Genomic DNA, 24,132 nt, shown 5'->3' on the forward strand with positions numbered 1-24,132 from the left:
GCACCCGCAGAGTGGTGTTCAGAGACTCTGGTGCCCTAGCGTCCCCTCACTGATTCTCTGCGTGTGCATGTACTGAGCACCTGCTGTGTGGCCACTAGGGTCTTGGGCAGGAGGTGGTCAGGTCTGGCCAGCGGGCTGTGCAAGAGATGGTGCCTGGTAGCCTCAGGAGCGGAGCCACCACCATCGCCGTCAGAATATAGTTAATACTGGGCTGGAGGGGCCGAGCACAGGACACTCTACCCAGCAGGACACCCCCAGGGGACACCCCCGCCCCGGGCCCCGCCCTACCTGCCGCGCCCCGCACCCCGCCCGCCACGGCCCGCGTCGGCCACCGGAAGCGCGCGCCGGGTCCCCGCAGCGCCGCCGCCATCGCCGCCATCGCTGCCGTCCCGCGGGGCCTCCCGGCGTCCGGGGCTGCCCGCCGCGCTGCCTGCTCCGGCCGCAGTCGGGACGGCGGCCCGGAGCGAGGTGAGTGCGCCGGGCGGGCGGGGCTGGACCGGGGAGGGTGGCACTTGGGGCGGGGGATCCGACCTGGAGTGAAGAATTCGGAAGGGGGTGGGGATTCGGACCGGGATGAGGGGATCCGACCTGGAGCGGGGGCTCCGACCTCGGCTGGGGAGTGAGGAGTTTGGACGGAGGTGAGGGGACCCCACCTGGGGCGGGGATCTGCGGACCCGGGGTGGGGGATCTGATCTAGGGCGGGGGATCTGGGGATCTGCCCTGGGGTAAGGAGCTCCGATAGGGTGGGAAATTGGCGTGGGGGGAGGTTCCGACCTGGGGCGGGGGTCTCCGGACAGGGCCTGGGGGGGGGCACTAGACTGGGTCGAGGGAGTGGGAGGTCTGTGCTGGAGTGGGAAGATCCGACTTGGGGGTAGGGGTCAACACCGGATGGGGGAGCCGGCATCCCGTGGGGATCCAGACCCCGACGTTGGGGGTCTGTCCCTTGGGAGGGTCACATTGGTCTTTTGCTAGGATCAGCTCCTGGGAGTGGCAGAATTGTGGGGCCTGGGGGAGGGGCGCAGTGATCTCCCCAACTGGTTCCCTCTTGGAGTCCTTGGGGTACCCCCAGGCCTTTCCTCTCGGGGGAACAGCGGCCCCATCAGGAAGGGGATGACCGGAGCCCAAGACCCCACAGGACTGGGTCTGGGTGGTGTGGCCTCATGCCCAGTGAGAATGTAGGCAAAGAGGAAGTCACCCCAGGCCTGCCCTGCTGACAGATCAGTCTTTCAGGTTTTTCCCACCAGGGACTTTTGAGTCCTTTGCCTGAGACTGAGCTTCCCTGAGTGGCTGCTGCCTCCCAACTCCTAGAGGGGCTCTGAGGGCCACTGCAGGGCCGGTGAGGAGAGCAGGGTCGCAGGCAAACACGGCGGGACACTAGCTAGGGTGGTAAGGACAGATTTGATTCAGTAACTGCTGGCAGCAGGGGAAAGAGCTGAGCTCCATTCCTGTCAGCTCAGAGGCACCGGGCGTTTTAAAGGGAGGACTGGGGAGTAGGCAGGGGGAACAGGGGGCTTGAGAAGGTCTGGAAAGGAAAATTGCAAAAAGCAGAAGCAGGGTGTTGGTTCATGTGACACCCATCTGGGTTTGCTGACTGGCGCTTCTGGAAGTTAGGCTCCTCCCTTCCCACAGAGGCTGGGAGACGGGGTCCTGTCCTCAGGTGTTAGCTGGAGCAGTCACTTCTGTCAGTCTAGAGTTTTCTCAGATGGGCGCCTTAAGGGGCCAGGGGTCATCCTAGGGATGTGGCCTTCAGCTGTTGGACACCATGTGAGTGTTTGTTCGAGTCCTTATAAGACAGGGTTGAGGCCTAGTTGAGAAGAAGGCTCTGAGGAGCCTGGTTGGGGTCTGGTCAGGGAGCGATCTTGGTCAGGTCCCCCTCTTGCTTGATTAAAATCAAAGTTATCATTGGTACAGTCATAAACATCTAATAGATGTGTTAGCTTATTTGACTAGTGAACCAAGTAGAATAGAAATGTATGTTTGCATTATACTAGTTAATGTCGACAGCTCTGAAGATATACCTGTTTTATTAAAACAACAATATTATGCTAGTCTTATTTACTACAGATTGGCCCAAATTACGTGAACTTGAAAACAGTTGAGTTGGTTCTTATATTTCTGGGAGTTTTAGGGATTTATATAAGCGCTTATTTCTCTCTAAGCCAGTTAGGATAAAACTCCTTTAAGGGATTTTATAAATTAATTTGGTAATACAATCTGGAGGTAGGGAAATATCATGTATATAACATATATGCTTACGTAAACATACAGACACATGCAAGTAGAGGTCTGATGCTTTTCACTTAAAAATTTAGCCATGCGTCACACATAAATACAATTATAGAAAACTCGCTAGTTTGTATGAGATGTGGACCTTGTCTTTGCTCCATTTTATATTTTTATTTGAATTGTGTTTCTGACGGATGGAGCAGGTTAGCTCAACATGAGGGCTTACAGCTTTCCACCTGTAATTGTGGAGGAGAACTTTAAGATTTTTGTGCCCTGATATATAATCTTATGGAGGCGGTGGACTGAAGAAATGTCTGTTTCCGATTCACTTTTGTTTTCTTTCTCAGCCTCAGGTGGTTGCTTTTGGGGGGGTCCCTGTAACCTTTGCGAGCGCCCGATGGGGCAGGGGGCCCAAAGCTCCAGTGACTTTGGGAGCTGAGGGGCTGGCGGGAAGGGAAGGTGTGGCAGGGTGGCCAGAGGGGTGGGGAGCAGGGAGCTTGAGGGGGACACATCAGAGGCTGCGCTGGGGCTGGAGGGAGGATGGGAGGTGGTAGAGGAGGAGGAGGTGAGGAGCAGAGGTGATGAAAGGAGAGGTCTCAGGAGCCACTTCGGGGAGAGCTTCAGTTTCCCAAAGAACCACTGCAGTTCCCAATTATCTTTAGTAAAGTCATGCCAACCGGAAAGAGGGGGACAGAGTTGCACCCTGGTGGCACATACTCAGCAGGGGTGCAAGAAGGGGATTTTGGCCGACTGAGAAGCTCCTGTGGGAGGCACAGGATCCACTAGAGAGACAAAGAGCCTCCCCAGGAGCCAAGATGGACTCCCAGCCCAGGAGGCTCCTTCCAGAAGCAGCCTGGCCCTCGCCCAGCTTCCAAGAGCACACTCCGCTGGGAGACTCAGCGTCTGCCCTCACTGCGCCTCAGCAGGCATTTGTTCAGCACCGGATCGGGGGTCAGAATCACCACCAGACGCGCAGACGAGCAGAGACCAGAGGCGAGACAAAGGTCTCTGCGGGCGCCGCCATCCAGCCTGGGAGGGTGACACGAGGTGGTCACGTCCAGCTCACCTGCAGGGCAGGGCTGGAACCAGGAGCTGCTGGGGCTTTGCTCCCGGTGCCCATGAGCTGCCAGGACCTTCCCAGTTGCCAAGCCCTTGGGTTCTGTCGTGCACGGCTGTCCTGCAGGGCAGATGGCCGACCGTCCCTCCCTGGACGCTCACTGTTCTGCCCCCATCCTTTCTGTCCTCCCCACAGGGGTCCTGGCCAGCCTGCCGCTATTGCCCCAGAATGTTCCCGGCGCTCTGAGGCTTGCCTTCCGCCCGGAGTCGAGACAGCCAGCCCTACTCCTAGCTCACTAGCCCGTCGACCTGAAGGTGGCTGGCCCTCCGGTTTTGTTCCCCCAAGGAGCAGGTGCCTAGACAGGGTCAGCTGTGATTGGGGCAGTGGGGATGCTCAGTACCCCCAGCTCTCTCTCTGGCAGGTGGCCCCAGCTGGTTCTGGCCAAGACTTTCCTCTGTGGCTCCTGCAACCTCAGGCACAAGCACCATCCAGCCCTCCTCTGGGCTGCTGCAGTGAGTGTGAGCAGAGACAGAGATGTCTGCTGCTCCTCACATGGAGGCGATGGCCATGTGTGCACAGGAGCAGACCTAGGGCTTTGCAAAGGGCACGGAGGCATTTCTAGTCATCTTGTACGGATTTTTTAAAATGAGCCTAGAACCAGGTCATACTGTTGGTTAATCTTTTTATTTTTTTTATTAGTATTATTTTTATGTTTTTTTTTTTGTGAGTAAGATTAGCCCTGAGGTAATATCTGTTGCCAGTCCTCCTCTTTTTGCTGAGGAAGATTGGCCCTGGGCTAACATCCACGCCCATCTTCCTCTCCTTTATATGTGGAGCACCTGCCACAGCATGGCCTGACAAGCGGTGCGTAGGTCCACGCCCGGGATCTGAACCTGCGAACCCCGGGCCGCTGAAGCGGAGCACTGGAACTTAACCACTACGCCACCGGGCCAGCCCTGGTTCATCTTTTTTTTTTTTTAATTGTGAAATTTTTGTTGTACATTACTGTTTATCAGTCACCATATAAGTGCATCCCTCCACCCCTTGTGCCCACTCCTCACCCCCCTAGCCCTTGGTAACCACCAAACAGTTCTATCTGTCCGTGTGTTGGTTCATCTTCCACATATGAGTGAAATCATGCACTGTTTGTCTTTCTCTTTCTGGCTTATTTCACTTAACATAATACCCTCCAGGTCCATCCATGTTGTTGCAAATGGGATGATTTTGTCTTTCTTTATGGCTGAGTACTATTCCATGGTATATATACCACATCTTCTTTATCCATTCGTCAGTCAAGGGACACTTGGGTTGCTTCCATGTCTTGGCTATAGTGAATAATGCTGCGATGAACATAAGGGTGCATAAGCCTCTTTGGATTGTTCATTTCAGGTTCGTTGGGTAGATATCCAGTAGTGGGGTAGCTGGATCATGAGGTATTTCTATTTTTAATTTTTTGAGGAGTCTCCATACTGTTTTCCATAGAAGTTGCACCAATTTGCATTCCCACCAGCAGTGGATTGGGGTTCCCATTTCTCCACAGCCTCTCCAGCATTTGTTGCTTTTTGTCTTGGTGATTATAGCCATTCTAACGGGTGTAAGATGATATCTTAATGTGGTTTTGATTTGCACTTCCCTGATGATTAGCGATGTTGAGCATCTTTTCATGTGCCTATTGACCATCTGTATATCTTCTTTGGAGAAGTGTCTATTCATTTCCTCTGCCCATTCTTTGATTGGGTTGTTTGTTTTTTTGTTATTCAGTTGTGTGAGTTCTTTATATATTATGGAGATTAATCCCTTTTCAGATATATGGTTTACAAATATTTTTTCCCAGCTGGTGGGTTCCCTATTCATTTTGATTCTGGTTTCATTTGCCTTGTAGAAGCTCTTTAATCTGATGAAGTCCCACTTGTTTATTTTTTCTTTTGTTTCCTTTGTCTAAGTAGACATGGAATTCAAGAAGATCCCTTTATGGCTGATGGTGAGTAGTGTACTACCTACATTTTCCTCCAGGAGTTTTATAGTTTCAGGTCTCACCTTCAGGTCTTTGATTCATTTTGAGTTAATTTTTGTGTATGATGAAAGAAGATGGTCTACTTTCATTCTTTTGCAAGAGGCTGTCCAGTTTTCCCAGCACCGTTTATTGAAGAGACTTTCCTTTCTCCACTGGATGTCCTTAGCTCCTTTGTCAAAGATTAGCTGCCCATGGATATGAGGTTTTATTTTTGGACTTTCAATTCTGTGCCATTGATCTGTGTGTCTTTTTTTGTACCAGTACCATGCTGTTTTAATTACTATCGCTTTCGGGCTGCCCCCGTGGCTTAGCGGTTAAGTGCCTGCGCTCCACTGCTGGCGGCTCGGGTTCGGATCCCGGGCGCGCACTGATGCACCGCTTCTCCGGCCATGCTGAGGCCGCGTCCCACATACAGCAACTACAAGGATGTGAAACTATGACATACCACTATCTATTGGGGCTTTGGGGAAAAATAAATAAATAAATTACTATCGCTTTGTAGTATGTTTTGAAGTCAGGGATTGTGATGCCTCCAGCCTTGTTCTTCTTTTACAGGATTGCTTTAGCTATACGGGGTCTTTTGTTGCCCCATATGAATGCTAGTATTCTTTGTTCTATTTCTGTGAAGAATGTCCTTGGGATTCTGATTGGGATTGCATTGAATCTGTAGATTGCTTTAGGTAGTATGGACATTTTAACAATGTTTATTCTTCCAATCCAAGTGCATGGAATCTTTTGCGATTTCTTTATGTCATCATTGATTTCACTCAGTAATGTCTTATAGTTTTCATCGTATAGGTCTTTCACTTCCTTGGTTAAATTTACTCCTAGATATTTTATTCTTTTTGTTGCAATTGTAAATGGGATTGTCTTCTTGAGTTCTCTTTCTGTTAGTTTGTTGTTGGTATGTAGAAATGCAACTGATTTCTGTAAGTTGATTTTGTACCCTGCCACTTGGCTGTAGTTGTTGATGATTTCTAATAGTTTTCCGATGGATTCTTTAGGGTTTTCTATATATAAGATCATGTCATCTGCAAACAACAAGAGTTTCACTTCTTCGTTGCCTATTTGGATTCCTTTTATTCCTTTTCCTTGCCTAATTGCTCTGTCCAGAACCTCCAGTACTGTGTTGAATAAGAGTGGCGGGAGTGGACACCCTTGTCTTGTCCCTGTTTTCGGAGGGATGGCTTTCAGTTTTTCCCCACAATATGTTGGCTGTGGGTTTGTCATCTATGGCCTTTATTATGTTAAGGTACTTTCCTTCTATACCCATTTTATTGAGTGTTTTTATATAAATGGATGTTGGATCTTGTCAAAAGCCTTCTCTGCATCTATTGAGATGATAATATGGTTTTTATTCCTCGTTTTGTTAATGTGGTGTATCACATTGATTGATTTGCAGATGTTGAACCATCCCTGTGTCCCTGGTATAAATCTCACTTTATCATGGGGTATGATCTTTCTAATGTATTGCTGTATTCAGTTTGCCAATATTTTGTTGAGGATTTTTGCATCTATGTTCATCAGGGATATTGGTCTGTAGTTTTCTTTCTTAGTATTGTCTTTGCTTGGCTTTGGTATCAGGGTGATGTTGGCCTTGTAGAATGTGTTGGGAAGTGTTCCATCCTCCTCTATTTTTTGGAATAGTTTGAGAAGGATAGGTATTAAGTCTTTTTTGAATGTTTGGTAAAATTCTCCAGAGAAGCCATTTGGTCCTGGACTTTTATTTTGGGGGAGGTTTTTGATTACTGTTTCAATCTCTTTACTTGTGATTGGTCTATTCAGGGTCTCTATTTCTTCTTGATTCAGTTTTGGGAGGTTGTATGAGTTTAAGAATTTATCCATTTCTTCTAGATTGTCCAATTTTTTGGCATATAGTTTTTCATAGTATTCTCTTATAATCTTTTCTATTTCTGTGGTATCTGTTGTAATTTCTCCTTTTTCATTTCTAATTTTATTTATTTGAGCCTTCTCTCTTTTTGTCTTGGTGAGTCTGGCTAAGGGTTTGTCAATTTTGTTTATCTTCTCAAAGAACCAGCTCTTTGTTTCGTTGATCCTTTCTACTGCTTTTTTTTTTTTTTTTAATTTCAATTTCATTTATTTCTGCTCTGATTTTTATTATTTCCCTCCTTCTGCTCACTTTAGGCTTTGTTTGTTCTCTTCCTAATTCTGTTAGGCATAGTTTGAGGTTGCTTATTTGGGCTTTTTCTTGTTTGTTAAAGTGGGCGTGTATTGCTATGAGTTTCCCTCTCAGGACCCCTTTGGCTGCATCCCATATGAGTTGGTATTGTGTATTTTCATTTCCATGTATCTCCAGATATGCTTTGATTTCTCCTTTAATGTCATTAAAGGAAAAACAACCAATGATCCATTGGTTGTTTAGTAGCATGTTGTTGAGTCTCTGCAGCTTTGTCACTTTCCTGGTTTTTTCCTTGTAGTTGATTTCTAACTTCATGGCATTATGGTCTGAAAAGATGCTTGTTATGATTTCAATCTTCTTAAATTTATATAAGCATGCCTTGTTTCCCAACATATGGTCTATTCTTGAGAATGTTCCATGTGTGCTTGAGAAGAATGTGTAATCTGCTGTGTTTGGATGGAGTGCTCTGTATATGTCTATTAAGTCCACCTCATCTAGTTTTTCGTTTAGGTCCATTATTTCCTTATTTATTTTCTATCTGGATTGATGAGAGTAGGGTGTTAAGATCCCCTACTACTATTGTGTTGTTGTTTGTTTGTTTTTTAATTTTTTGTTTATTGCAGTAACATTGGTTTATAACATTGTATAAATTTCAGGTGTACATCATTATACTTCTATTTCTGCATAGATTATATCATGTTCACCCCCCAAATACTAATTACAACCCATCACCACACACATGTGCCGAATTATCCCTTTTGCCCTCCTCCCTCCCCCCTTCCCCTCTGGTAACCACCAATCCAATCTCTGTCTCTGTGTGTTTGTTTATTGTTGTTATTATCTACTACTTAATAAAGGAAATCATACGGTATTTGACCTTCTCCCTCTGACTTATTTCACTTTGCATAATACCCTCAATGTCCATCCATGTTGTCACAAATGGCTGGATTTCATCGTTTCTTATGGCTGAGTAGTATTCCATTGTGTATATATACCACATCTTCTTTATCCATTCATCCCTTGATGGGCACTTAGGTTGCTTCCAAGTCTTGGCTATTGTGAATAACGCTGCAGTGAACACAGGGGTGCATGTATCTTTACACATTGGTGTTTTCAAGTTCTTTGGATAAATACCCAGCAGTGGAATAGCTGGATCATATGGTATTTCTATCCTTGATTTTTTGAGGAATCTCCATACTGTTTTCCATAGTGGCTGCACCAGTTTGCACTCCCACCAGCAGTGTATGAGAGTTTCCTTCTCTCCACATCCTCTCCAACATATGTTGTTTCCTGTCTTGTTAATTATAGCCATTCTGACGGGTGTGAGGTGATATCTCATTGTAGTTTTGATTTGCATTTCCCCGATAGTTAATGATTTTGAACATCTTTTCATGTGTCTGTTGGCCATCTGTATATCTTCTTTGGAGAAATGTCTGTTCAGGTCTTTTGCCCATTTTTTAATTGGGTTGTTAGTTTTTTTGTTGTTGTATTGTGTTGTTGTTAATATCTCCTTTTAGGTTTGTTAATGGTTGCTTTATGTACCTTGGTGTTCCTGTATTGGGTGCATATATATTTAAAAGTGATATGTCTTCTTGGTGGAGTGTCCCTTCTATCATTATATATTGCCCCTCGTTGTCTCTCATTACCTGTTTTAGCTTGAAATCAACTTTGTCTGATATAAGTATGGCAACACCTGCTTTCTTTTGTTTGCCATTAGCTTGGAGTATTGTCTTCCATCCTTTCACTCTGAGCCTGTGTTTGTCTTTAGAGCTGAGATGTGTTTCCTGGAGGCAGCATATTGTTGGGTCTTGTTTTTTAATCCATCCCACCACTCTATGTGTTTTGATTGGAGAGTTCAGTCCATTTACATTTAGGGTAATTATTGATACATGGGGGCTTGTTGTTGTTATTTTATCACTCTTTTTCCGGTTCTTTGGCATTTCTTTTGTTTCTCGTCCCATGTGTTTTGGACTACCAATTTAGTTTGGTAGTTCTGTATGGGGGTTCTCTTAGTTTTCTCTTTCTTTATCATGTGTGATTCTGTTCTGATTATTTGGTTAGTGGTTACCATGATGTTTGTATAAAAAAATCTCATGGATGTGATAGTCCATTTTTTGATGGCCTCTTATTCCCTTAGACTAAGTCGATTCGATCCCTTTCCTCTTCCCCTTCTATGTTATTGTTGTCACATCTCATTCCTTCTTGTGTTGTGAGTTTGTGTTTAACATGATGAGGTTATATTTATGCTTGGTGCTTACCTTCCCTTGATCTTTGGTTTTATATTTAAGCGCTTGCTAATCTATTTTGATAGAGGACTGCAATTTTTCTGGTTTTGTCAACCTATTTTCCTCCTTGTTCAAAACCTTGAATCCCCTTCCTCTTATTTTGCTCAGGGATGAGGGCCTTCTTGATCACTTCTTGTAGTGGGGGCCTTGTGGCAATGAACTCCCTTAGCTTTTGTTTATCTGGGATGGTTATTATTTCTCCATCATCTCTCAAGGATATTTTTGCTGGATAAAGTATTCTTGGCTGAAAGTTTTTGTCCTTCAGAATTTTGAATATATCGTTCCACTCTCTCCTAGCCTGTAAACTTTCTGTCGAGAAATCGGCTGAGAGCCTGATAGGCGATCTTTTGTATCTTATTTTTTTTTTTTCTCTAGCTGCCCTTAATACTTTTTCTTTATCGTTGACTTTTCCAGCTTTACTACTATATGCCTTGGAGAGGGTCTTTTCATGTTGATATATTTAGGAGATCTATTTATTTCATTCACTGGTATTTCCAGCTCCTTCCCCAGGTTTGGGAAGTTCTCAGACATTATTTCTTTGAACAAGTTCTCTGCTCCTTTTTCCCTCTCTTCTCCCTCTGGAATACTATAATCCTTATGTTGGATTTCCTAATTGAGTCCGATATTTCTCGGAGAGTTTCTTCATTTCTTTTTAGTCTTAGTTCTCTTTCCTCCTCCATCTGGAGTATTTCTGCATTGCTGTCCTCAATATTGCTAATTCTTTCCTCCATATTGTCAGCTCTGATGCTTAAGGCTTCCAGCTTTGTCTTTATCTCCTCTATTGTGTTTGTCATCTCTAAGATTTCTGATTGGTTTTTTTTTCACAGTTTCAATCTCTTTTGTGAAGAAACTCCTGATTTCATTGAATTGTGTGTCTGTGTTTTGTATTTCATTAAGCTTTTTTATGACGGCTATTTTGAATTCTCTGTCATTAAGGTTATACATTTCCTTGCTTTCTGTGTTGACTTCTGGGTGCTTGTCATTTTCCTTTTGGTCTGGAGATTTAATATATTTTTGCATGGTGCCTGTTGGTGTTGGCTTACTTTTCCTCATAGTGAAAATATATGGTTGCAGTTTCCTCTTGCTGCTGCTGCTGGTTGGGTGTCAAGTGCTGTGTATTCTGGCCCGCCTCAATCCGCGGGTGTTCTCGTCAGCCCCTGGCTGATCTGAGGCATGGCTGAGTGGTGGCTGCTGAGGGGGAAGTGTGGAAACAGCTGGAGCTGGAGCGTGGCAACAGCTGAGACTGGAGCACAGCTAGGCTGAAGCAGCTGGGGCTCGGGTGCAGGTAGGTTGAAGCAGCTGTAGCTGAAGTGCCGCTAGGCTGAAGAAGCTGGAACTGGAGTGTCATGGGCAGAAGCTGCTGGCGCCAAGTCAGCTGGAGCCTGAGTACAGGCCAAGCCAAAGCCGCTGGAGCCAGGGGTGGTGGGGGCGGTCAAGCCGAAGGAGCTGGAGGTGGGGTACAGTCCAGCCGAAGGAGCCGGGCCGTGGCACAGGGAAGCCGGGGCCATGGCTTGGTCCAGCCAGAGCAGCTGGGGCTGTGGTGTGGTGGGGCCTGAGCTGCCGCTGCCTCTGGTGTGGGGGCACAAGCTCGCCTTGGTGTTGGTGGGCCCAGGGAGCTGGGGGCCGCTGCCTGTGGGGGCGGGGTGTGGTCACGCTGCCCCTGCTGGTGGGGCCAGGGCAGCTGGGGGCTGCTGCCTGTGGGGGTGGGGCCCGGGCGCCTGGGGGCTGCTGCCTCTGGGGACGGGGCTGAGCTGAAGTGCCACTGCGCTGAAGCGCCAGTCGGGTGGGCCGCTTACTTTCGGCTCCCCGATCTCAGAGGTTTCTCGCCTCGCTGGCTGTCGCTCTCTGCTCTCCTGAGGGGCCAGCCCATTGAAACTACCCTGGCACCAGTTCTGCTCTCTCCGTAGGGGGAGCCCCTTGCGCTGTGAAGGGGGCTGTGAGGGGTCTTGGAGAGCGCCGGTTTTTCACGTGGCAAGCTGCCCCTCCCCCTCCTCTGAGAGCCGCATGGTCTCAGTCTCTGGGTCCCAGTCCTTGGGGAAGGAAAGCAGCTCCTCTTACCTCCTTCCATTTCCTCTGGGGATTCCAGCACCTCCGTCCTCAGGTGTACGGCTGCCTGGGTGCCTCACAGCTGCCTGGTTGCCTCAGACGTCCCCTGTGTTGTGTGAATAGCTTCTGTTGGAATATGAATGTCCTTTTTGGAGGGGGGAGAGTTCAGTGGGGAAGCTCACTCCGCCATGATGCTCTGCCTCACTCCTTCTCGGTTCATCTTTTTAAAGAAGTTTTAAGTGTCTCCATAAGTCATCCATTGATGCTTGCTTGCAGTATATTAATGAAAAACGTTTCCATTTCCTTTATGAAAGGTTAGTGTCATGTAGGATGTGTGAAATGTGAAAGGGAATACTGACCAGCTGACAAAAGTCAGTTTCGGGCTACGAAGCACAGGGAGGGATGGAAGCAAGGCCGAGCTGGCCACCTTGCCAGGCTGGGGCTTCAGGAGCCAGGTGGATGAGGAAGGCACAGGCTTGCAGGGGAAGCGGACCCCCCACATGCAGATGTTGGGGGCTGGGTCTGGTGAAGTTTAATTGTGTGGGTTGGATGCGGTGAAGCACTTTTGTCACAAAGGACCCCGGAACTAAAGATCCGGGGCTAGGGCTCTGGGTGTCAGTGTCCTATCTGCCCCTCTCCCACTTGGGCCTGAGGGTGGCCAGGGGTCTGGCCCAGCTGCCAGGCATCTTGATTGCCCTCTTTGGGTCTCGAAAGGGAAAAATGGTGATCCACGTTGATGGAGATCGTGGTTTTGGGGTTGCAGGGAGAATATTTAAGAGCGGGCTTATAGTAAGGAAGGATTTGGGGGGATGGGGTGTTATTATCGTGGTTTTGAGAAAGGGGGCTTGCCCTCCACCCAGATCTGTGCCGTCAGCGAGGAGATGGATGCTGGGTGCACACAGCGTGGGCCCTTTGGAAGGAAGCTCGTGGGGGCAGATTCTGCTGTGACAGTAAGGCCCCTCCCCCACCTCCAGGAAGGGAGATGAGCGTGCACCGCAGGAGGCCAGCATCCCTCCAAGGGGCCTGTGCAGGCCCACAGTCAGCCTCAGTGGGCAGGCAGCAGGCCCGCAGAAAGCCTCTCTGAGTCCCTGGGTCCCCCAGGGAGATGGGAGCCACAAGTTTTTCTGGATCCTGCTTCCTTATGGGGAGTGGCATGTCCCTTTTCGTTTTGGGGACAGAGAGAGCCAGAAGCAGTGTTGCTGGTGTTGTTTGGTTCTACTATAATGTTTTCTTTTTACTGTAGTAAAATATACATAACTTTAAATTTACCATTTTAACCATTTGTAAATGTACAATTCAGTGGCATTAAGTAAGTTCATGTATTTGTGTGACTGATACTGAGCAATGGACTCGCTCTGCTTGCTGTGATCTGAGCCAATTAATCAATGAGTTAGGGCTCGAGAAAGGAAGTTTTAATTAGATTAGATTAGCTGGCGTAATTGGAAGATGGGTGACTAATGTCTCAAAAAAACCATCTTCAAGAATTACAGAATCTTGAGGTAGTTATATAGGGAAAATGGGCAGTAAGGAGGGAGTTTAGAAATGCTGGCCTTCAGACATGACTGTTCTTTTCTGCTGTCAATGATGATGAATACCTTATAGGTGTGTTCCCCGCCTGTGGTCAGCCTGTTCCTGGAGAGAAACTCATAGAACAAAGTTTTAATTTATCAAGCTATCAGGGAGTACATACGTAAGCAGAGGCCATAAATCAGGAGAGCATGTGAATTATTTTAGAGTACGTGCAAGCAGTGAGTAGTCACACAGAGGAGGGGCTGGGGCCATTTAGTGTACAACATGGCCTCACTTATGTTCACTTACATAACCTTTGCCACTATTTCCAGAACTTTTTCATCATCCCAAACAGAAACTCTGTACCCATTCAGCAGGTATGCCCCCTCCCCTCTCCCAGCCCCTGGCAACCTCTGTTCTACTTTCTGTCTCTGTACATTTGCCTATTCTAGACACGTCATATAAGTGGAATCATATGATATTTATCCTTTTGTGTCTGGCTTATTTCACTTAGCATAACGTCTTCAAGGTTCATCCATGTGGTAGCATGTGTCAGTGCTTCATTCATTTTAGTAACTAAATGTAGTCCCTTGTGTGGATGTACCATATTTTGTTTACCTGTTCCTGTTGATAGACACTTGGGTTGTTTCCCCATTTTGGCTATGGTGAATGGTGCTGCCATAAACATTGGTGTTCAAGTCCCTGCTTTCAATTCTTTTGAGTAGACACCTAGGAGTGGAACCGGTGGATCATACGGTGATTCTATATTTAACTTTTTGAGGAACCATCAGACTGTTTTCCATAGCAGTTGCGCCATTTTACATTGCTGTCAGCAATGCACAAGGTTCCAGATTCTCCGCATCCTCACTGACACTTGTTGTTTTCCTTTTTTTTTTTTACATAACCATCCTAGTGGGTGTGAAGTGGTATCTTATGGTTTTGATTTGCATTTCCCTGATGGCTAGTGATGTTGAGCATCTTTTCATGTACTTCTTGGCCATCTGTATAGCTTCTTTGGAGAAATGTCTTTGCCCTTTTTTTTTTTTTTTTTGCTGAGGAAGACTGGCCCTGGGCTAACATCCATGCCAATCTTCCTCCACTTTATATGGGACGCCGCCACAGCATGGCTTTACAAGTGGTGTGTCGGTGCGCGCCCGGGATCCGAACCTGCGAACCCCAGGCCGCCGCGGCAGAGCGCACACACTTAACCACTTGCGCCACTGGGCCAGCCCCTGTCTTTGCCCATTTTTGAATTAGGTTTTGTTGTTGCTATTGTTGAGTTGTAGGAGTTCTTTGTATACTCTGGATACCAGTCCCTTATCAGATATATGATTTGCAAATATTTTCTCCCATCCTGTGGGTTGTCCTTTGGCTCTCTTGATGGTGTCGTTTAATGCAGAAAAGTTTTTAATTTTAATGAAATTCAACTTATCTATTTTTCTTTCATTGCCTGTGCTTTTGGTGTCATATCTAAGAGTCCATTGCCAAATTCAAGGTCATGAAGATTATATTTTCATGATCCTTAAGACACTCCTATGTTTTCCTCTAAGAGTTTTATGGTGTTAGCTCTCAAAGTCAAGTCTTTGATCGATTTTGAGTTAATTTTTGTATATAGTGTGAGATAAGAGTCCAGCTTCATTCCTTTGTAGGTGGAAATGTACTTGTCCCAGAAGCATTTGTTAAAGACTGTTCCTTCCCATTGAGTGGCCCTGGCACCCTTGTAAGAAAATCTTTTGATCATAGACACAAGGGTTTATTTCTGGCCTCTCGATTCTATTCCATTGGCCTCTATGTGTGTCTTGTGCTAGTACGACACTGTTTTAATAAGCGTACCTTCATAGTAAGATTGGAAGTCAAGAAATATGAGTCCTCCAACTTTGTTCTTTTTCAAGATTGTTTGGCTGTTGTAGGTCCCTTGAGATAACGTCTGACTTTTAGGATGGATTTTTCTATTTCTGCAAAAAAATGCTGCTGGAATTTTGATAGGGATTGCATTGTATCTGTAGATTGCTCTGCTACCATGGACATCTTAACAACATCCAGTCTTGCAGTCCATGAGCATGGGATGTCTTTCCATTTATTTGTGTCTTCCTCACTTCCTTCATGCTGTCATGATACTCAATGTGTCATCTGTGGAGGCCTCATAAAGCCCAGCCTCCTCAGCCAAACCCAGAACTCTGTAAACAGCTTCTCCCCTACGTACTGCCCCTGCCCTGAGGCCGAGAGCCCTGAGGGACAGACAGAACAAAGGACGCTGCACCAAAGCGTTGCCTCCTCCGCTCACTGTGGTCCAGAAACCACATGTGAAAAGTGTGCTTGTGGGCCATTTAAAGCCTTGCTGTTACAGGATGTGGAACATATACAAAAGCAGAGAGGACCCGACATGGCCCTGGGCTTCCACGCTGTCATCTCCTGGCCAGCGGACATTGCCTTTGTTCCTTTGTCCTCCTGTCACCCCGCCCCCCAGGATGGTCTGAAGCCAAGTCCCAGCGTAGCCCTTTCGCTTTGCAGCTCTGTAAGGTAACCAAGACTCTTTACCCCACCCAGGGCTCGGAGCCAAAGCAGGGCTGCGGGATCTTAGGGATCTCGAGGCTGCCACTGGGGGACATTGAGTGACCGAGCTGGTGTCTCTTTCCAAGGGCACAGCATCAGGTGTTTGGGTCCGAGGCCCAAAACAAGAGGGGCACCCCGTGTTTTGTTTCCCCACAAAGGAGCCAGCTCCTAGGGCAAAATCCAGGTCAGAACGCCTACACAGCTCTGAATGTTTCCTCTGCGGGGATCAGTGTGGTTGTCTTCAGCAGCATGATTTTCCGTTTCTCAGGACTGCCACCCTCCAATCACTAACTTGCTCATTCTTTTGTTCTACACAACTCTGGGCCGACCTGGACCTGTCCTCCCCTGGACAGGTGTGTGTGCTCCCACCTCCCTGCGTCAGGTGGGTGTGGTCCCTCCTTACCCACCATGGTCAGCTGGGCAGGGTCCCACCTCCCCCGCAGTCAGGCTGGCATGGCCCCTCGTCCCCTGAGGGCCCGGTGGGTGTGGTCCGGCCCTCCCACGATGGCCAGGTAAGCATAGAGCCCCGTCCCACGTCACGTGGCTGTGGCCTCAGCACAGCTGGGCAATGCAGAGCAAAGCAGTTTGGGGCAGCGGGGCCTGCAGTCTGGGAGGCCCGCCTTCACCCCCGGGGTGGGAGGGGGCAGTCAGCAGCCAGTGTGGGCAGTGGCCAGCGCTCGGCTGGGGGCCAGGAGCACACAGTCCCTCACGCTTACATGAGAATCTCAGGACTCTCCCCTGAGTCCCTGGAGGACCAGGGGAGGTGGCAGTGAAGCCCCATCCCCCAGGTAGTGCGTTGGGGGCTAAGAGTGTCTCCCTGAGCCGCGTGCCCTGTCCCAGGATGACCCTGGAGGGGGCCAGGGAGGAGAGCTTGGTGGGCGAGCCAGGAGCATCGCACTCACCGTGTGCAGCGGGGCCCCCGGCCGCCCTGGCTGGAGCTGCCCTGCTCCTCCAAGCGTGCCACCTCCTGACGGGACAAGGAGAGGGGCTTCGAGGGGCTTCGTCGCGCGCAGCGCTGGCCCTCCCGCCGTGCCGTGGCCCTGCTGACTGCGCCCTGCGTCATTCCGGAGGGACACGGTGCCGGGCAAAGTGAAGGACAGGCAGACCTAGTGAAGGACAGGCAGACCTAGAGAAGAGCGATTTGAAAGCCCAGTTCTTACGGAGCTCACCATATGGGGATGGGAACTGATAGTTCACGACTCCAGGGCCCACCTAGTAATGTGCCCTGTAAGCGGAATATTCCATGTTGTTTTTGAGATTCATTTCCAACATTTACTAGGTTTTTTAAAAATACCGAGAATGAACAAAGGGGACCACCACCCCACCTCCCAAACGCCACTACTAGTGATAATAGTAAGGAAGTAAAGCAACACAGGTGTGTCCTCAGGACGTGTAACACGCAGACGGGAGCACGGTGGAAGTTTCCGGTCACTTGCCCCGTCTTGTGTCCCTAGAAGAGAGACGCTCTGTCCTTAGCCACCGAAAGGGCCCCCTCCTCGTGTTTCCCCTCCCCACCTCCTGGGTCGTGGTGCGTCCTGCCCCGTGGCGGCCCTTTCCCAGCAAGGACCTGGCGCTCGCTCGGGCAGCAGGACTGCTGCATGCCGGCCCTCCAGAAAGGCCGTAGGCTCACGCTCCCTCACGGTGGTGGGGCCCGGGGCCCACCCAGGCAGGGCGCCCCATGCGGGCGGCCAAGGCCTGCATCCGGTTTCCCGTGCCTGGCGGGGCCTCTGGCCTTCTTCTGTGAGCTGCGTAGTTGCCGCCGTGGCCCGTTTTTCTCTTGGATCCCCTTTGTCTCGTTGACTTCCATGTGCTCTTTGTAACTCGCCATTGGTCTTACGTGTCACTTCCAAATTTATAATTGCTCTCCTGGGAAATATGGCTTGAGCAGAGTGGTTCATTCATCTCTCCTGCTTCTCCTAAGGCACGGGTGCACGTGTGTCAGGAGGGCAGCACAGACGATGAGCAGAGAGACCGTTCCCGGTGTCCCGGGCTGGGGGACACTCGAGGTGATGTGTCACCGGCTTTTCGGGGCCTTCCGAGCTCTCCTCCCGGGAGGGAAAGGTGGAGGACGAGGCTGGCCTCCAGGGAGGGAGCCCGGATATCTGGACCCTGGTCATTTTCAGGTTATGGTTTCTGTTCATGGTTAACTAGAGGCAAGAGAACTCCGCACAAATTCTATCAGCTTTGCTGCTGAGCTCAGAGAAGGAGCGTGCAGACCCCACCTGCAGCTCAGAGGGCAGGAGCGGGCTGGGAAAGTCGCTCTGAAGGTAGGGTGGCCCTGGGAGCAGGGAGGGCTGTGGGCCGAGGATTCGGGCCCATAGCCCGTGCAGACTTTGACCTGCTGACACGTGTCCACTCTGCCTTGTGTAAACAGGCGACGTGGCATCTGCCCTGCACTTGGTGAACTCTGCTGTGCTAGCCGGCGTCCCAGGTCTGTGCGGCTCAGCCTTGCCCGTGTCTCAGGGGCCCCGAGTCCAGCCCTCTCTGGCTGCACCCTAGCTACCTGCCTTGGGTGTTGCTTGCCGGGGAGGTCGTGCTGCAGCAGTAGCCGGCTGACGCCAACTGGTGTGTCTCGCTCACTGTGGTGCAGGCGGCAGGGCTTCCCTTTGTTATCAAGGGACAGATGCTCCACGTGGGGCTGTCCCTGAAGGGAGGGGCGACTTCGTCTGTGACCCATGCGCCTGGCCTGCGGGCCACCTGTGTCCTTACCTGGAAGCTCACTTAAAGGACCTCAGGAGTCTCCCGGACTGTTCTGTGTGAGCGCCCGAGGGAGCTGCACATGGGCTGGGCCTCCCCCGTGCGGTGCATCCTTGCCCAGGCCAGCTGTGCCCCTCGCTCAGGCAGCGGCTGACCCCCGGCTGTGGGGGAAAGCGCCCAGTGAGGGGTGCTGTGATCTGCACTCCCCCAGGCACACCTGCTCCGTGCACCAGGGCGCGGCCGCAGGGGCGGGAAGCTGTTTGTGTGTGGGGCTGCACTCTCCCGGGGCTCACATGAGCTAGGTAACTGGGGCATGTGGCTGGCTTCTTGAACCTTGGGGCCACATCAGCACAAGGGAGGCAGTGGTAGCACCCCCACACTGAGGAGAGGGTGGGTGAGCCAGGAGGGGCAGGTCTGCACTAACACCAGGGGCTTTGAGCCCCTGCACTGGCTGTGGGGCTGCCTGGCCAGCCACCAAGCACTGAAGCCTGGCACCCTGCCCTGGGTTCCCTTCCTCCCCCTCCATCCCCTCCTCCCCGCCCCACCCACCCCTATCTCAGATGCCAGAGGCCACACCCATGCTGTTGGCAGCCTCCTCATTGGGCCTGGCGCTGCTGGCTCTACTGCTCTTCCTGCGACGCTGGGGTTGGTTCCATTCCTCCTCTTCTGGAACGAGTTGGTCCTGCAGTCCCTCCACAATTGGCTCATGGGCTACAGCAAGGAACAGCGCATCCTGCGCCATGTGCTGCAGCACGCGGTGGCCGGGGACCCGCAGAGTGTGCTCGACACCATTGACGCCTACTGTTCGCAGAAGGAACGGGCCATGATCGTGGGCAACAACAAAGGTGGGTGCCCAGCCAGCAGGCGATACACACGGGAACAGGCCTCAGGCCGGGCAGCACAGCCCAGAGAGGAGAGGCCTCTTATCGCCCCTTTTCTGGGTGTTGGGGTGGGGGCTCCTCTGGAGGCCTGGAGCCCCAAGTCACTGGTCCAGCCTCCCTCTCCCCTGCCAGGAGTAAAGCTTGGGCTGAGGCCGCGACACCCACATCATTGTCCCCTTTGGAGGGAGGGACTTTGATAAACTGTCCAGGAGGCCACTGTTCAGAGTCCCCTCTTTGCCACAGACCAACTCAGCCAACACCAGTGGGAGGTGACAGCAGAGGCTCCAAGTATGCCCCGCACTTGTACTCCGTTTGGCAGCCCTGGGTGCTGATGCAGGGCGGGCCCTGGGTGCCCGGGTGTCCCTGTCGGCCATGAGGGTCTGCACAGCTACTGGGACTCTGCCTGGCCCAGGCACTGGCCCTCCCCCAGGGCTGCCTCCTGACCTCTGGACTCCAGCCTGGGATGTGAGCATGCGCTGTGCTGCTCTCTCTGCAGTCAGGCCCTGGGGAGAGACGTGACAGCCACTGTCCAGCCCTCTCAGAACCTCTGACAGTGTTCGGCTCAAGGGAGCCAGGGAGGCCCTGAGTGTAGCCCATGGGGGCAGCTCTGGGTTAGAATCTGTTGGGGTCAGGCAGGAATGGTCGAAAAGAGAAAGGGACCAGAGTGCAAAGGCGCAAAGGCCGAGGGACTTGGGGAGCTTGGATGGTGCATGCATGGGACCAGGGCCTTGGGGGAGGGCAAGGGGCCTGTGGGGAGAGCTACGGGCCATCTGGGGAGGTCTGGGGGCCTCTGGGACGCCTGCAGGTCATCTGGGGAGGGCTGGGGGCCTTAGGGGTTGCCGGGAGCCTCAGGGAAGGGCTGGGCCTCAGAGGAGGGCTGGGGGCCATCAGGGGAGCCCTGGGGTCCATTTGGGAAGAGCTGGGGGCCTTGGGCGAGGCCTGGGGACCTCGGGGCAGTGTTGGGGGCCTCAGGTAGGGCTGGGGGCCAGGCATCGGGAGGGGCTGTTGCTCACTTGGGAGGCGCAGGGCCAAGCTCCGGAGTGGATCTCCTCCCTTGCCTGCACTCACCCCTCCTGTGCCCCACAGATCAGATCCTGGACGCAGTGGTGCAGGAGCAGCGCCCCTCCGTGCTGCTGGAGCTGGGGACCTATTTTGGCTACTCGGCCATGCGCATGGCCCGCCTGCTGCCGCCTGGCGCCCGCCTGCTCACCGTGGAGATCAACCCTGACTACGCCGCCATCGCCCAGCAGATTCTGGACTTCTCGGGCCTGCAGGACAGGGTGTGGCACCTGCCCCTAGACAGATAGCGACACTGAGGCTCCAGGGGCTGGGCACAGGCGGGAGGGAGGGGCCTGGGCACGCCCCTGCACAGTTCAAGGCCACAAGGATCCTGCTGCAGGATCTCGGGGGCTTTCCCGGACCCGCAGCAGCTCCGTGAGGGCGGTCTCGCCGCCCTGACCCACAAAGCAGGCAACTCCCGAGGCTGGCCTCGGAGGAACGGGGGCAGAAGGCGCTTGTCTGCCCAGAACCCCAAAGAGAGCTGTTGGTGGACCCTCGCAGGGGTGCTGGGGGGGTGGTCTGTTTTTCCCTGTGGGTGTGGGCCCTCACGGAGCTCCGTTCCAGGTGACCGTTGTCCTCGGGGCCTCCCAGGACATCATCCCCCAGCTGAAGAAGAAATATAACGTGGACACGCTGGACATGGTCTTCCTCGACCACTGGAAGGACCGGTACCTGCCGGACACGCGCCTCCTGGAGGTGAGCTGCCCACCCTGGCTGGGTTGTGCCTCGGTGCTGGCTGCAGGGGTAGGGGCCGCCCCGTCGGTGGGTCTCAGCCTCTCTGTGGTGTCTGGGGAGAGGTGGGATCGGTGCTGCCTTCTTCCCCCTTAAGTCTAGCTTCCTCGAGGATGGGTGGGCCCCAGCACCCTCCAAAGGCCACCACAGCTTCTTTCTTCCTTTCGTCCCTTCGTCCCTTTGTTCGTGGTAACCCGTGGGGTTTCGTGTCTGAGGTCTCTCACTCCACCGACTGTCGCATCTGGGGCCAGCGGTGCCTCCTGAGTCCTTCAGCATGGCCCTAGGAGGCTGGAGCCCGCTCCCGACTCACCTTGGGCATTTCCTGCGCCAGACCTAGCTGCCCTCTGGGGCCGGGGCTGGGGCTGCTCTCTCTTCTCCGTCCGTTGGCAAAGATGCTGGGAAGTTCCTTTCTTTTCTCTTCGGGAGAGCAACCGCTCCGTGATTCACAGTGGTCCTTTCTGTTCCAACTCTGGCTCATGGCTGTCCCATGACCACACGCTACCCTCACAGCTGTGTGTTTGCCAGGACACCGGCCAGAGGGCCCTCGGCTTCCCCCGCGAGAGCCCAGACCCCCCCCCCAGAGACTATCCTCGGGCACCTCCTGGAGGGGGCAGAGTTAGGACCCCACGGGTTAAGACACTGGGACATGCCCCACGTGGGCCTGCCTGCAGCCTGAGTCACACCTGGGGTCACGTGTTGGATTTTGCTTTCAATGTTTGGGATTGTTTGTTTGTTTAACTTTCATTCTATGATTATGTAAAAAAAGCTCCGTTGTTTAAACTCAAATCTAGGGGATGAAACAACTGGGGGGTCCCTTGCCTGGTCTGCCACGCCCCCACAGGCAAACGTGTCCCCTCACGGTTTCTCTTTCCATGGCTTCCTGTGATCTACGCAGCCCTTCCCCCATTCCGAGAGACTGCCCACCCAGGAGGTCGCTGCCCCTGGCTGTGTCCGGCCACTCCTTCCTTCTGCAGAGCTCAGGCCCTGCCAACGCCAACTAGCTGCCCAGGCCCAGGCCTCGGTGGAGATGGGGCATCTCAAATACTAGAGCGTGGGGATGTCCAGAGCCGACCCCCGAGGGGCAGGCTTGTGGGTCAGGAGGTCTGCTCCTCTGCTGTCCCCTGGCCCTGCAGGGTCGCCCTGGTCAGATGGCACTAAAACTCCAGGGACGCCGCCAGCAGCCCAGACACGGGCTCCAGGCATCTCTCTCACCTGGAGCAGCCACGTGTTCCCAGCACTGGTGACCGAGGGACCCACTGGCCTTGGGGTGCCATTGTGTGCCGGACCCTGCCCCCATCGTCTCCTCCGCTCATTGTCCAGCTAGCGTGTCGTGAGCACCTACTGTGTGCCTGCCACATGCTGTTCTAGGGGCTGGGGAGGCCAGAGGGAACAGAGGAGGAAAAGATCCCTCCTCACAGAGCTGACGGTCTGGAGAGGGAACAAGTGCTCAGCACAGCCCTGTCCTGCAGTGGTCACTGCAAGGGAGGAGATGGAAGGCCGCGGGAGACCCTGGTGACCCCAGGAGCCGGGGTGGGGCTGACCCTGGGGCCAGGCACAGGCCAGTGTGGAGCCCCCACCTGCCCTCCTGGTTAGGGGCGGGCTCACTGGTCACTCCTGATCCTCACCCCCTTTAACCACCTGTCCCCTGCAGAAGTGTGGCCTGTTACGGAAAGGGACAGTGTTGCTAGCCAACGATGTCATCCAAGGAGCACTGAATTTCCTGGCACACGTGCGTGGGAGCGGCCGCTTCGAGTGCACACACTTCTGCGCATACCTGGAGCATGTCCACCTGGTGGAGGGCATGGAGAAGTCCGTCTACGCGCGCCCAGGCAGCCTTGACCTCCCACCCTGTGCTGGGCTCCTTTGCCAAGCCTGCTTCTGAAGGGCACGATGGCTGCCCTGCTGCCAACCTGCTTCTGCAGTTCTGGAGTCTGTCCTCAACGCAGCACTTGAGGCCTGCGAGGCCAAGGCCTGCCGACACTGACCCTTCCACACAGCCGCGCTGAGCTCTCCCACTGGCTCGCCCCAGTGTAGCGCTCGCCGCACAAAATCACTGCAATAAATCTGCTTCTAAAGACCACATCAGGGCCAGTGGTGCCCATGACAGTGTCTCTCACCCCCACCAGCGTCCCTTTCTTACAGGGGCGCGTCCTCGGGCAGCGATATATCCAGTAGACACAGGAAGTCGGGGCAAGTCGGGAACATCTGGAAACTCACACAGTCCGTCCTCAAGGCTTGCCGTCACCAGGTGGCAGCAATGCCTCAGTGATGGCACTGTGACCCACAGCTCCCACCACACTTCCGACTCCTGAGTTCTTTCACCTGCTTAAGAATGAAATGCAACTTCTTTCCTAAAATCAGCTGTTAATCATCTTACATTCCAGTATCAGGGTTAAACGGTACTAAAATAGAAATTAAAGACTAAATATTTCGCTAGAAGAGATCAACTCGGTGCTGCTTTTCCACCGCTGCGCTGCTCCCTCCTTCCTCTGGTGTCCTCAGCTTGGCACCAAACACACGGTGCCCCCGGGACTGGATGTGAATGCTGCGGGCGGTCCCGGGGGCTCCCGGCCCCAGCACTGCTCCTGCAGCCGGGCTGGCCCAGGGCGCCTGTCACATCCCCTGGGGCGCCTGGGCTGGGCTGAGCTCCCACTGGGGGCTGTCCCACCAGGACCCTGGAACAGGGCAGTTGGCAGCCCTCACCGCCAGCTCTGACCTGGCAGGTACTGGGGGAAGGTGGACCCGGCCCTGCAGCAGCGCCCGGCCCTCGGGGCCCCTGTGGGACACTGAGTGGAAGCATCTTCCCCAGCCCTGCTCGGCCTTGTTTATGGGAGAGCGAGTAGGCTCAGACCAGCCCTGGCACTTCTGCAGCTGCCCGGCCGGCAAGTGACCAGGTGGAGCTGGTTTGCGTCCCCCTCAGTCCACAGCTGCCC

General features: G+C 52.3%; 1 pseudogene; it reads left to right on the forward strand.

Moving 5' to 3' along the window:
- The first annotated feature begins 340 nt into the window (after positions 1–340).
- On the forward strand, positions 341–23,640 carry LOC131398535 (catechol O-methyltransferase-like; annotated as a pseudogene).
- Positions 23,641–24,132: the final 492 nt, after the last annotated feature.

The sequence above is a fragment of the Diceros bicornis genome, chromosome 35, assembly GCF_020826845.1.
Source record: "Diceros bicornis minor isolate mBicDic1 chromosome 35, mDicBic1.mat.cur, whole genome shotgun sequence".
NCBI lineage: Eukaryota > Metazoa > Chordata > Mammalia > Perissodactyla > Rhinocerotidae > Diceros > Diceros bicornis.